General features: G+C 46.6%; 1 pseudogene; it reads right to left on the reverse strand.

Moving 5' to 3' along the window:
- Positions 1–1,530: 1,530 nt before the first annotated feature.
- Positions 1,531–1,741, reverse strand: LOC120938692 (annotated as a pseudogene).
- Positions 1,742–11,732: the final 9,991 nt, after the last annotated feature.

Consider the following 11,732-nt stretch of genomic DNA (forward strand, 5'->3'; position numbering starts at 1 on the left):
CATACCCCGTGAACAAGTCTGATTGGACGAAACGTTGGGAGGAGGCGTGCTGACGTCACCGCGAGAGAGGAATTCGTTCCATTACCGGCCGGAATTGTTTTATGCTGTTTTATCTCAACCATGCTGTAAGTGCATTACCTTTTTACCTAATAAATCCTTAAATGATGTCACACTATTGTGAGTTCTCTTCCACATGTGTATACACCATCTGAACATTCGTTTGAGGATCGATCTGACCATTCCCTATCCTGCTGCACACATCTCTTGTACTGTTTGCGCTAGCCATCCCTAGGGCTCTGGTAAGGAGCAGTGTGTACTGTGGTGGTGGTCTTTTTGTTTCACTGTTGGTCTGCCAGTCACTGGGTGATATTTACCATTAAGTGTTCCATACAGTATCACACTATTTTTTGTATATTTGTTTTTTCTTGGAAACTCTGCTGGAGAACCTATTGTGAGGATCCTAAAGATTCCGATCCCCTGTGCAGTCCAGGTGTGTGGCTGCTTGCTTGGCCTGATCCTTAAGGATCAATCTATCTGGTAAGGGTCATCAATACCAGATATTTGGGATCCATGTTCACCGTTTGATTTCTTTCCAGATTTTTCCACCATCTTTGAACAAATCACCTATGTTCTTGTTTACTTACACGAATGACTTATGATTTTTTGATCACAGTTATCACATTTTTTGTTAAGACTTTCACTATTGAGAAAAATAATTTTTTCTTTTTTATCACTGGATATTTTTTTGATTTATTCCCTTGAATACGGGATACACACCACTATTTTATTTGTTAGCGCAAATCATTAATCAATAACTGTGCACACACAGAAAGAGGTGACACAAAAACGTGATTCTTTCACGAAACGCGTCGGGCGGAGCGAGCGACGCGCTGACGTCATTCCCCTCATCGCTAAGATTCTCAACACGAGTGGTTTTTGTTCCTGGATACGTCCGGCCGGCGTTACAGGCCAATGCATTCCATGTCTACTCAAATGTGAGTTTTTTACCTGCTGCATTTAGTTTTTTAAAATAAATCATCCTGGTTTTATGCTATGTGGAGCTCTGTTTTCTTTTATATTCCCGCTGCTGAGCCCTGTATGAATTTTTACCCTGTCGTGGATACATCATTCTCCAGTCCTAGTGGTGGTGTCACAACATGCTCCAGTTTCCATAGTGGAGTGATATGCTGATTGTGGTCCGGCAGGACCTGTATGTCTGGTAAGCAGCTGTGCAATTGGTGGTGGATTCACAAAAGGTGTTCAGGACCAGTTCTTTGGAATCTACACGGGTGTCTTCTTCCATCTGAATTTTTTATGGACTTTATATCTACTCAGATTTAGTTTTGGACTTATGGGTTTAAATTTAATTCACTTTATTGATATTTGTTTTTGTTTAAACCGCTATAGTCATATGAACCTCACGGTGTTGTAACACTTAGGGTTAACAATGCCCCAACCATTTGGAGTTTGTGCCCTGGTTCTGGGCTATGAGCACACCTGATTTGTATCATTAGAGTGCAGTCATAGCATATATGATACACAATTTTGGGCCAAAGCCCATACATGTTTGTTTTTCACATATAGCAAACAATTTTGGTTTAGCGCAATTAATTCTTTCGGGTACAATGACACCTTTGGATTTGCATCTGCCTTCCCCATTTAGGAGGAGCATAGCGCCTCCCCTGGCAACTGATAAGAACAGATACTACACTTGATCTTAGCCAAAAGACAGAGAAACGATCGATCAAGTACTGCTAGCACCTGTAAAGCCCTGTACACACGGGCCAGAATCTCATCAGGACAAAAACTTTGTTTTTCCTGACAAGATTCTTGGCAAGAATCTCTTGCCGGCCGAGTGTACACACACTCAATTCAAAAGAACTGCCGTTCTTTTGAATGGCAAGAACGCGGTGACGTCACCGCCATCTTGCTACACCCTACACTGCACTTGGAAGCTACCGCGCATGCGTCAAAGTCATTTTAAACATGCGCGGGTGTCCACGGGGACAGGTAAGTATACAGACGCTCAGGTTTCTCGGCAGGAAAACACTGCCGAGAATCAGGACGAGGCAAATAGATAGCAGGTTCTCTATTTTTCTTGTCTAGAGTTTGGGCAGTTTTTTTGATGAGAAACCTGAAAGCCTCGTACACACGCACGGTTTACTTGGCAAGAAAGCTCTGCCAGCAGTTTTCTTGCAGAGAAAACCGGGCGTGTGTACAAGGCTTTAGGATAAACACAGCTACCTAAATACTCTGACACACTTTTAATAAGGGAGTCCTTGGCCGGCCTATAACTGGTACCCTAAGGAGAGGTCAGACTTAAAGCTGATGGTATAAGGGCCTGTATAGCAGTAATGACAGTAATGTCCCCATTGCAGATCTGATGGTCTTCACCGGCATTTAGGAGCTCATTAACTGTAATCCAGTATGATGTGGTAGGAAGCGATGTCAAAGCAACTTCAGTAAAGGATTCCTAAGGTAAGGATGTCTGTGCAAAGTTTCCCAGTGGAACCATGATAAAGGATTTGTAAAGGTTGGGCGATCACCCTCTGATGTAGCGACACTCGTGCAGTGGATCCACCGTATCGTGATGGATGTCAGATGAACAGCAGCAGAGCTAGGCCCCTCTCATCGGAATGTGGTACACTGCGTGGTAAGCCACAATCCCTCTCTCCGTGCACGGAGAGGTCTGTTTGACGTCAGGCCCAGGAGGAAGAGAGCTCCGTGCGGGCTTCTGCTTCTTTTATAGCTACTCCCAGCAATCTCCCCGATGGCAGCGAAGATCCCTGGGATATGTAGTCCAGGCGCATAAACATGCAAAGCCATCATCAGTCTGAGCGACTACTTCTCACACAATCCATTTGTTTGGCTCACAAATATGATGTCATTTGATAGCACTGAGCACTACGAAATTCATCCAGAGGCTGCGGAACTGGGCGTCTGGGCATAATCTTCAAGAAAAACTACAGCTGCGGTATACAGAAATTGCTAGCAGCCTTCTCTCTTTTGGGTTATACTATGGAGATTGAGTGGTCTGATTTGTGAAAGTGAAAAACGTACCCTGGAGATCCTGGAAACTGTCTCGATGGTTTTACTTGGCTACATGCTTGATTATATCAATTATCTGGTAAGCAGCTAGGATATACTGGTGGAGGACACTATCATCTGTTTTACAGATTCACGGGATACTGCCAGGATACTTTTCACCCATTTGGAGAATTTTCTGCCTTCTTTTGATTTTCTCTACGATTCTTCCACTCATATGGACTTTGCACTATTCATTGGTTTATCTCAGATTACACTAGTGGTTTGTGCATGTAGCACCCATTTATATTTGAATGTCACGTTGATATTTTTTCACATTTTGCAGCGCAGCTCTTTTTCACAACCATTTGTATTTATGTCCATCTAACATATGAGTTGCAGCAGCTTGTTTTTTTGTTTTTCACAAGTTATTTTTATTTTGTTATTTTTTATGTTTTTTACTCATTCGTGGATGGTCTCATACCATTTATGTTTGAATTGACCAGCGCAGTATTTATTCCTATACACACTAAAGGGACATGCAATGCATGGAAATACCGGAGGATCACTGTACTTTACGGTTGTAGTCCATATTGCTACAGCTGTATATCTGCAGCGTGAGATCTAAGGCACTGCTGCATCTGACTGCTAGTCTTTGGAGGTTTGGAGTGTGTGACAGGAAGTCAGGTAAATCTGTGGGTGTTGTCACAGACGGCAGATACATTTCTGCCTTGTTTACACAATACACCAATTGTTATTAGGCGTCGGCTGCAGAAGTAGCCAGAAAAGGTTTAAGGGCGTTAAAAAACTTCAGCTTGTTCAGAATGAGGCAATTAAGGCCTCTATAAGTAATCCAGAGGATTACCACTGAATTGATGCATCCTGAGGCTTTTTGAGCAAGGAGAGCAGTAGCTGAAAATCTTCTGAGGAGGTGAGGTGGTCATTGATTTTTCTGTGTTATAAAAATCAAAAAGAGAATATTGTTTTCTGCTGTATGACCAGCAGTGTCTGCCCAGCACTAGGCTGTGCCAGACTCCCTAGATAGGTTCCGGTGTGGTGAAGGTAGACGCCCCAAGTGGCCAGGGTTCATTTTATGTTTGATTTTGTTTATGCTGTTTGGATGCTTGCACTTGTTTCCAGCAAGATGGAAGAATAAACCCAAATCTTTGTTTTCAACCGTCTTCGACTGCCTGTCTGTATAAATTCAGTGTGTAGTAAACCCATCCAGGGGGTCACACACCCTGCTACCTTACAAGTGAGATTTTGTGATGTCACTAGTGTTCTTCTACCTGTTCTCTTTGCTGGCGGCTCTAACATGAGGAAGCAGACCCCTGCCTCTACCAAGATGGTTCCCTCCACATGAAAACAAGGCATTGCAAGTCAGTAGTTGGAGAAACAATCAGCTGCAGGAAGATCACAGGAAATAGTAATGACTAGTTATTTGCCGTTTGCCTGCCTATATGTTTATTTTTATTTTTAGAGCACGGGTTCCAAAATTCAGGTGGTTTGCAGAGATCCTTTCTGCTTATGCACTTGTATGGACTATATACTGTACATCACTGAGTTCTCTACTTGATGTTCTTTATTTGGTGTGTGTATTCAGGATTTTAGGATTTTTTTTACCTTTTTATATACCTCCTAACTTTTTGAGATGGGAATGAGAGACACCTATTAGCAAAAGTATGTAGTCATAGGACACACTCCCCTGCCATGCCCTAATAAAGAAGAATTCTACAAAGAAAATGATTAGTTTATAGCAAGATCCCAAGCCTCCTTTAGTCTAATGAGAATCTCCAGGCCAGGTCAAGAACTGCTAACATCCTTCTGTGTAGAGAGGGTTGTAAGGCATAGTGGGTGTAATGCAAGATAGATGTATGTGCGCCAGACACTTCTTGAATGCAAAGAGATTTTATTTCTCTTAAACAGAACTGTGGGAGAGAGGGTTTAAGTCCAGGACACCCTTAGGTAGTTGCAATGTTAATTGGCAGGCTCCAAGACCTCTACAGGTAGACAGCCATGAAGGGAAAGGCATCCAGCAAGACACCACATCTGCATGTGTAGGAATGTTGTCTCCTATGGAAACAGCCTTAGAACAGTTCCTAACACAAGTTGTAACAAATTCCTTTACTTTCTCTACAATCACTTCTTGCAGGTTCTCAACCCATTGAACTCTATCTCTCTAGACTTGTTGATTCACTTCACTGCCATTGAATCCCCTGAGCTCTTCCAATCTTTACTATAGTATCTTCCTCAAGCGTCACCCCCGCTTCTCTGCTGGGTCCCGAGCTTTGCACCCCAGATACTTCTCAAGCTTCACCCCACTGGCCTGCTCGGTCCCTGGCTTGACACACAAGGCTGCTCTGCAAGCGTCATCTCCGATGGCTGGGTCCCTGGCTTGACACCTGCTGAGATTTCCCAATATTTCACCATCGCCGGTTGGTGAGAATACTACTGCAGTACTTGCTTCAGTTACTCACTGAGGTCCCTGGTAATAAGGTGGTTGGTCCCTTAGTTGCGACAGCTTCCCCTCTACCTCTGACCATGACAGGTTCTTCAGCCGGCAGAACCATCACTTCTGGTTGTACTGCAAGCTGCAGACCCAACCCGACGCTGCTCTTTTGCTTTTGGATAGGCCCTCAGACAGCCTAGCAGACAGATGTCCCTGGGATAGGCCCAAACTCCAGCCTAGCAGCCCAGGCAGTACAACACACGTCCACCCAGACAGCCGTCAAGGTGGCACAGAACACTGATCACCTGACTCCACCCAAATATATAGGTTCTCCCAGCAGAACAAGGGATTTAAGAAAACATCTGCCCATTGGCTAAGATACCCAATATACTCCTAATCTATCCTTGCTTTGCCCTTGTTTTATCACCAGGTACCCAGCCACCTAGTGGCAGAAGAGAGAAGTGCAGCAATTTCACACTTAGGGTGAACTCAATTGATCCCTAACAATGAGCCAAGATAACTACACCTGTCAGGTAAATTTGGGAGCAAGCCTGCCTAAACATCAAGATAAACCTACAATTCTTTTTTTTTTTACCACTACTTTAACTTCATACTGGCTTTTGAAATTTACAGATACAGTCATTTAGAAATTGAATGAAAGGTTTAGCACTGGGAAACACTTTTGAAAATTAAATTGTGCATTTTGTATACAACTATATATAGCGGACTAAAACAAGGGACAAATGAGGAAAGAGTAACAGAGGTACTTTGTTCCAAATTTGAAACAAATCAGTTGGTCCACTTCTGGAGAACAGTCAATGGGGAGTGCAGGCCATCAAGGGGCTTGACACCCCAGATGATGCTAGTTGTAGCGAAACGCGTCGGGACTCTACTGCTGCCATGCACTTTATTACATTGATGTCCGTTTATGTCTACATAACTGTAAGTGTTTTTAACCGGTATTAAACTTTCCTGTTTTTACGGAATTACGCTATGTGCCTTTCATTTTCCTCCACATACTCTGGGCATGCTCTTCCACTTCCATGAGCCATCTCCCAGCTGAGGTTATCCCTTCCACCTGCCACTAAGCGAAAACTTCAATGATATTTGCTGGTCGTATGTTTTGGTGTGTTCCGGTATACCCTCATATCCATCCTATTTACAAGCTTTACTGACCCTCTGGGCATAAGCTCACTTGGGTCCATCGCATCCGGTAAGCCTCCCTTCCTGGTGGCGGGCGTTATCACCAATATTCTAGTTCACTTAGGATCACCGATGGGTGTCTTGTCACTGATTGACCATCTCAACTTTTGCTTTTATGCTCACTTCTATGGACTTATATTTTTATATTTATTGAGACTTAGACATACGTCTATATTGTCTCTATCACATCATTTATTATTTTCAACCTTAAGATTATTGTAATAATCCATGGACTCATACATTTTTGTTTATACTTATGTGGGTTCCAGATAGACATCATTGTCTATTCACTATTTACTTTTCAGCGCTGCATTTTTTTGATTTTTGTTTGTATTGCTTTCCTTTTTTTCACTGGATTGTATGTAGCTGCTTGTTACCCTGATAGCGCAGATTTATTATTTTTTATTTTCTTTATCAAGGGGCTTGTCTCAGCTCAGTGAATGCAAACAAGAAGAAGGATAATTTCAGGTGCCGCACATCCAACAAAATCTATAGGTAGCGATGGTCAGAGCAGCCTCAGCCCAAACTCCTTCCAGGCCATGCCCCCTAACTTGTTTTGCCTGCCCACGGGCTTTGTCATTGAGGTCCTCCAAGGCTGAGTCCAGTGGGCAGGGCAAAACATGTCAGAGTGGGCAAGGCCTGGATGCAGGGCTGGTGCAAGGATTTTTGACACCCTAGGCGAAACCTCATTTTGCCGCCCCCATTGGCTCCACCCCTGAGCCCATCCCCTTTTTCCTGCCCATGTAAACCCCACCTTTTTAACCGCTTCAGCCCTGGAAGATTTGGCTGCTCAATGACCGGGCCATGTTTTGCGATAAGCACTGCGTCGCTTTAACGGACAATTGCGCAGTCATGCGATGTTGTACCCAAACAAAATTTATGTCCCTTTTTTTCCCACAAATAGAGCTTTCTTTTGGTGGTATTTGGGCACCTCTGTTTTTATATTTTGCGTTATAAACAAAAAAAGAGCGCCAATTTTGAAGAAAAAAAACCCGACATTTTGCTTTTACTTTTTGCTATAGTAAATATCCCAATAATTTTTTTTTTTAAAACAAATGTTTTCCTCAGTTTAGGTCGATACGTATTCTTCTACATATATTTGGTAAAAAAAAATTCAATAATCGCAATAAGCATATATTGATTGGTTTGTGCAAAAGTTATAGCGTCTACAAACTATGGGAATGGTTAATGGCATTTATATGGAGTTTTTTTTTTTTTACTAGTACTGGCGGTGACCTGCAATTTTCGGCGGTATTGCGGCGGAAAGGTCGGACACTTTTGACACATTTTTGGACCATTGACATTTACAGAGCGATCAGTGCTATAAATATGCACTGATTACTATATAAATGTCACTGGCAGGGAAGGGGTTAACACTAGGGGGCGATTAAGGGGTTAACTGTGTTGCCTATTGTGTGTTCTAACTGTGGGGGGGATGGGACTAACTAGGAGAGATGACAATTAGTGGTTTTTACATTGTAGAAACACACTCTCTGTTATCTCTCCTCTGGCAGCATGGTTATTTGTGTGTTTACACACACACACACAAACCCCTGTGCTGCCGCTCATGCATGAGATTGCGCGTGGTTAATGAATGAATGAATGAATGAAAACTTATATAGCGCAGCACATGCAAACTAATGAAGCGCCTATGAAATGCAGCCTCACCAGCGCCTATCAAATGTAGCCTCACCAGCGCCCATCAATGCAGCCTACCAGTGCCCATTAATGATGGTTTGCTTGCTTACATTCATTTGGGACACAGTCCTCCGCCGCTGACACTATGTGCGAACGGAGCAGCGGCTGCCTGCTGATTCTGAGACTTAGTTGCTTGCTGCAGAGAGAAGAGAGTAGGAACACCAGTGGCCAGAAGTGGATAGCTGTGCGTGCCCAGGTACCGCCTCATCAAATGTATGTCGAAGCTGCACTGCCTTGTCAAGGCTCCTCTGTACAGTGCAGTTTTTTTTGTTTTTGAATCTTTGTTCATCTGGATCTTCTGAAGATGATATCAATGTCTTTACAGATGAATTTTCCTCTTCAAATTTCTCAGGAATATATCAGTATATAGGTCCAATCTAGGTATTCTGTCACATCAAGAAGTATTGTCCAAATATGAGGAATCTTCATCATCATGCTGTGAGTGGGCTTGCTGGCTGGCACCCTGCTGTGGGTGGCTGGCCTGGCTCCCTGCTGTGGGTCAGTGGGTGGGTCAGTAGCTGGCTTGCGCGGTGCACCCTGCTGTGGGTGGCTGGCCTGGCTCCCTGCTGTGGGTCAGTGGCTGGCTTGCACGGTGCACCCTGCTGTGGGTGGGTGGCTGGCCTTGCTCCCTGCTGTGGGTCAGTGGGTGGGTGGCTGGCTGGCTGGCACAATGCACCCTGCTGCAGGTGGCTGGCCTGGCTCCCTGCAGTGGCTGACAGAGAGGGGGTGGGCTGACAAAGGGAGGATGAGCTGACATAGAGAAGGGGTGGGCTGACATAGAGGAGGGGTGGGCTGACATAGAGGAGGGGTGGACTGACAAAGAGGAGGGGTGGACTGACAGAGAGGAGGGGTGGGCTGACAGAGGGGAGGGGTGGGCTGACAGAGAGGGAGTGGGCTAACAGAGAGGGGGGCGGACAGAGGGGGGGTGGGCTGACAGAGAAGGGGTGGGCTGACAGAGGGGGGCTGACAGAGGGGGGGTGGGCTGAAAAGGGTTGGGGGCTGACAGAGGGGGGGTGGGCTGAGAGGGGGGGGGGCTGACAGAGGGGGGGTGGGCTGACAGAGGGGAGCTCACAGGGGGGTGGGCTGACAGAGGGGGGTGGGCTGTGGGCTGGCAGAGGAGGAGTGGGCTGAGAGGGGGTGGGGGCTGACAGAGGGGAGCTGACAAAGGGGGGGGTGGGCTGACAGAGGGGGTTGGGCTGTGGGCTGACAGAGGATGGGTGGGCTGAAAGGGGGGGGGTGAGCTGACAGAGGGCAGGTGGGTTGACAAAGGGGGGTGGGCTGACATAGAGGAGGTGGATTGACAGAAGAGGATGGCTGACATAGAGGAGGTGGTTTGACAGACTGCAAGCATGACTGAAACGGGGAGGGGAGGGTAGATAAGACAGGGACCTCAGAAAAACACAGTGACAGCACCCGAGGCAGAGAGGCAGGACTCCAGCAAGTGTTCACGACCAGCCGACCTTGGCCGCATCCACACGTGACCAGCTCCGCCTCCCTCAATCTATTTGCATGGTGCTCGCAACACAAATGCCCTGTGATTGGCCGAACAGGGTCATGTGCGACCGTTTGCTGTGGAATTCTGGGACATGTAGTCATGATGCGAGCCTCACATCATGACTACATGTCCCAGAATTCCACAGCGTGCGGCCGCACATGACACTGTTCGGACAATCGCAGGGCTTTTGTGTGGCCTGCCGCCTACTGTCGTGTTCAAACTAGGCCGATTACACTGCCTAAGTAGCAAGTGCCGCCACCCGCGGGGGGCTATGTTAGTGCAGGGGGGCGGCCGCGAAACCAGAAAATATGCCGCAGGAGCGGCGCCGCCCCTTCACCCACTGCCGCCCCGAGGCCTGGCCTCGGTGGCCTTGTGGGAAATCCGGCCCTGTCTCCATGGAATACCCTGCACACCTTTCCTTGATTGACCTCACAGATCACCATAGCTGGTATCCACTCAGAACAGGCCTCGCCATGGTCGACCAAAGAAGTTAAGTGCACGTGCTCAGAGTCATATCGAGAGGTTGACTTTGGGAAATAGACGTGCTGCAAGCATTGCTGCAGAGGTTGAAGGGGTGGGGGGTCAGCCTATCAGTGCTAAGACCACACGCCGCACACTGCATCAAACTGGTCTGCATGGCTGTTGTTCCAGAAGGAAGCCTCTTCTAAAGATGATGCACATGAAAGCTTGCAAACAGTTTGATGAAGACAAGCAAACTATAGACATGGATTACTGGAATCATGTCCTGTGGTCTGATGAGACCAAGGTAAACTTATTTGGTTCAGATGGTGTCAAACGTGTGTGGCGGCAACCAGGTGAGGAGTACAAAGACAAGTGTGTCTTTCCTACAGTTAAGCACAGTGGTGGGAGTGTCATGGTCTGGGGATGCATGAGTACTGCCGTTGTTCTGACGAGATGGGTCCCCCTTGAATAATGCCCGGGCTCAACTGCGCAGGCGCAAACGGAGCAGCCTGAAATTGCAGAGGATGAACAGCTGTTGATTGATCAGCATGTACACGGCGCCTGCGCAATATGCTGCCGCACGCTCCCGATGCTCGGGGCGGGTTATTCATTGAACACAACAAGGGGCGGATGCATACAGAAGAGGCAGAGGCACTCATAAGCACTGCTCAATAATACATCCGCCGCTTTGCTAAAAGCACTGGCCATCATGCGGCCTCTTCCCCTTGTTGTGTACAATGTATAACCATACATCCGCCCCTATGAGAATAGCATCCGGCCTTTGTTGTATTCCGCCCCTTGTTGTATTCAAAGAATAACCTACCCCGAGCATCGGGAGTGAGCGGCGTGTTGATTGCACATGCGCCGTCTACAGGTGATGAACAGCTGTTTATCCTCTGAGATTTTCGGCGGCTTCATTTGCGCATGAGCAGTCCAGCCCGGGCATTATCCAACGGGGGACCCATATCGACAGGACACCGGCACTGGGGAACTACAGTTCATTGAGGGAACCAACATGTACTGTGACATACTGAAGCAGAGCATGATCCCCTCGCTTCAGAGACTGTGCCGCAGGGCAATATTCCAACATAATGACCCTAAACACACCTCCAAGGTGACCACTGCCTTGCTAAAGAAGCTGAGGGTAAAGGTGATGGACTGGCCAAGCATGTCTCCAGACCTAAACCTTATTGAGGATCTGTGGGGCATCCTGATATGGAAGGTGGAGGAGCGCAAGGTCTCTATCATCCACCAGCTCTGTGATGTCATCATGGAGGAGCGGAAGAGGACTCCAGTGGCAACCTGTAAAGCTCTGGTGAACTCCATGCCCAAGAGGGTTAAGGCAGTGCTGGAAAATAATGGTGGCCACACAAAATATTGACACTTTGGGCCCAATTTGGA

This window comes from Rana temporaria, chromosome 4, assembly GCF_905171775.1.
Source record: "Rana temporaria chromosome 4, aRanTem1.1, whole genome shotgun sequence".
In the NCBI taxonomy this organism is placed as follows: domain Eukaryota; kingdom Metazoa; phylum Chordata; class Amphibia; order Anura; family Ranidae; genus Rana; species Rana temporaria.